The following is a 3,212-nucleotide window of genomic DNA, read 5'->3' as shown; positions in this document are numbered from 1 at the left end:
CCCCAAAAAGGCAGGAGAAGATTTTCTGGTGGAAAAGGTCCACCCAGATCAGTTAAATCAGAGTCTCCAGCAGAGAGGTGTGTGCATTAGTACATCGTTTCTTCGTTTCCTAGGTGATTCTAATGTGCAGCTGGAAGTGAGAACCAGTTTCTAATTATTGTGCTTATGTTTGATTGTTTTAATAATTAAGCCTATTAATGATGTTAAACAACATGAGAATTCATGGTTATACATTGGAAGGAGGTGAGAGCACATCACTTGGACAGAGTGTGGTTCCAGCTTTCAGGCTGGCCTTTACTAACTGGTTTCTGTGCCTTTGACCTGTCACTGTCACCTGGTGGCAGTGTACTTAAATTCTAGGGTAAGGAGAGGGTAAGGGCAAATAGGACAATGAAAAGTTATTTGAATAGAGAAGAATAAAAATGATAAGAGCCTGAACATAGTATGGCAGCAATAACATCTTAAAGGGAAGACAAGGGGTCAAGTAAGATGCCTGGGGATAAAGCACAAATTCAACAAATATATGTTGCAGAATAAAAATATATAGTCAACATGAGTACTTGCAGCCTTTGACCCTCAAGGTCTATGTAGGGCTCTTGGGTCTTTGCTTTGAATGAGAATTTTGAGTGAGATAGCCAGCTACCATGCTGTGAGAAGTAGATTTTGTTGTTGTTGTTGTTGTTGTTCTTATATAAATTAACCCATTTATTATAGGCTCACAATGTTTCCAACTGTGGAGCTTCTACTGGTCTTTCAATTCCTTCAGTCTTCTGATGGCTGACTTTACTGTGATGGCAGAAATGGTGTTGTAGGTCCAGCACCACCAGCGACTGTTTTCATGCAGGAACAACAGTGCCAGATCCCCATGGCTCGCCCTTCATCTTGATTTTGCCACAGAAGGAGCAAGTGTACTTGGCATACTGGCTGATTTCAATTTTCTTCACCATTTTCCTGAGGGAGGCGCCATAACGGGTCCCATATTTACCGACGACTCCAACCTTCTTGGTGCGTTTAGCCATGTTGCCACGAACTGAAGAAGTAGATTTTTTGAGGAAATGGATGAGTGAAGAGGTTTTTTAGACCATTTTGCTCTGTGTCATGTAATCAACTTTGATGTTTTGGGATAGACTACAGTAATGATTTACATTACTTTTCAAAGTTGTTGTTGTTGTTGAATCCTAGGTCTGGCAAAAACAGTGCTTTAGGTGGGAGCAGGTACATCCAGGTTACTTTACAGCATTAGAATTAGGACGACTTGGTGATCAATCTAACGAGAAGTAACTAAAAGGGAGGAATTCAAGATGACTCTAACAATGATGTTCAAAGTCTGGTGAGGTTTACTGGCAAACAGACGTAGTGGGTCAGGATCAGGGAAATGAGAGAACATCCCATTTTGATTATGTGGAGCCCAGCAGGTTAGTCTTCTGTGACTGGAGCTCAGAAGATAGCCCTGGACTTGGCTGGACATGGAGATTTGAGATATACTAGCATTTAGTGGCTTTTGTGGCAACTGAACATATATGTGATTTTTTAATGTCAATTGAATATCCTACATAATAAAACCCTAATATGCAAATCTACTGAACAGCAGAACAACCGGTTGCTATGATGCACACTGGCCACTAGGGGGAAGACACTCAACGCAGGAGCTGCCCCCTGGTGGTCAGTGCACTCCCACAGGGGGAGCGCTGCTCAGCCAGAAGCCCAGCTCACGGCTGGCGAGCACAGCGGCAGTGGCAGGAGCCTCTCCCACCTCTGCAGCAGTGCTAAGGAACCCTTGGGGGATGTCCACCCAGGGGTCCCGGACTGTGAGAGGGCACAGGCCTGGCTGAAGGACACCCCCCCCCGCCAGTGCACAAATGTCACGCACTGGGCCTCTAGTATATATATTTGTGTGTATATACTAGTATATATGAAAATGTAGGTGGCTAAGGAAAATGAGGAGATCAAAAACTTATAAACCAATATAAATATAAATATAAAAGTATATTTATAAACCAAAGGGTAGAAAGGCAAATAAAAGTGGATTTTGTAGAAGCAAAGTCCCAGAGAAGGGAAGGAAGTATAGGATTTAGTGCATATGTGCAAAGTCTATACTTACACGAGAGTGATGGGGTGGAGGGTTACAGTGGACTGGAGCATCGGTAGGGGCGGGTTGGGTAAGCAAAGGGAGTTCCTGACAGATGGCAGTAAGCAGATAAGAGGAAGTGATATTCTCAAGTCCATAGTACAGTGAATAATAGGGTATAATTTCCTTCTACAACAAAGCAGGGGTTTAGAACGCCTTCTCTGACCTGTGAAAGGGGCTTGCTATCATAAAGTAGATAATATGCCCTGACTCTCACAGTCCTCTCTGGTACTCACCTCAAAAACCACTTAGCTTTTGTCCTTACTTCTCTCTCACTTACCCTTTCTTCCCATCCCCCTTTTCCTTTTCTTCTGTGTGATTACTCCCCTGTATATATTTCTCTTATCTTCCCCATGAGCCTCCCTCTTCTTCTTCTGTCTTATCTGCATGCTCATCTCTTTTGATTCCATCTGTCCCTTTTCCTTCCCCCTCTTCCTCAAACTAGCCAAAACAAGGGAACTAAGTCAGTTTTCAGTTTTTCTTACACTTATTGAATAATCATTTATTTCCTGGGTTTAAAACAAATAAGACGGAGTTTTTATACTTCTCTTTCTAAAATTAAAGGTGCACTTGAGTCGAAACTGACTTTGTTCTGTTGGGTAATGACCCTTGATAAAAACAAAGCTCCTCCACCCCCCTCTGTCAGAGCCTATGGGGAAGGAAGCAGAACTTTCCATGTGTAATAGACGCGATGTTTGTTTTGCACACACTGTTGACTCCGTGAGAAAGGGAGCACTTAAATGTGACAATCTTAAAGAAAACAATGTGTGTCAAGTGTTTGTGTGTGTTGTACTGGTAAAGAAAAAAATAAATAACAAGAAAAAAAACTCAGAAAATTCAGATCAATACTCATACATTCCATTACAACTGGAATTCAAGTGATAGGGAGGAATATAAAAACATATTTCTGGCCAAAGGAATCTGGTTCCTTCTGGATATTTCATGATGTGTGTTGCTAGCCAAGAAAATCAGTGTCCTTTTTGTTCCCCTGACCTGGCAATGAACAGAATGGTTGCCCTGGTAACAGCAGATGGCACTCCCCACACTAAGAGGGCGCTACCTGGCACACACAGCACTGAGGGTC

General features: G+C 42.5%; 1 protein-coding gene and 1 pseudogene across 1 annotated transcript in view; one reads left to right on the top strand and one right to left on the bottom strand.

The window, feature by feature from the left end:
• SIDT1 (SID1 transmembrane family member 1) overlaps positions 1 to 3,212 on the top strand; it is an 87,141-nt gene that overhangs the window by 35,928 nt on the left and 48,001 nt on the right.
• On the bottom strand, positions 688 to 1,031 carry LOC102759245 (annotated as a pseudogene).

This window comes from Myotis davidii, unplaced genomic scaffold, assembly GCF_000327345.1.
Source record: "Myotis davidii unplaced genomic scaffold, ASM32734v1 scaffold201, whole genome shotgun sequence".
Taxonomy (NCBI): Eukaryota; Metazoa; Chordata; class Mammalia; order Chiroptera; family Vespertilionidae; genus Myotis; species Myotis davidii.
Note: the sequence above shows the minus strand (reverse complement) of the source record. Positions and strands in the feature narration are given on the sequence as shown.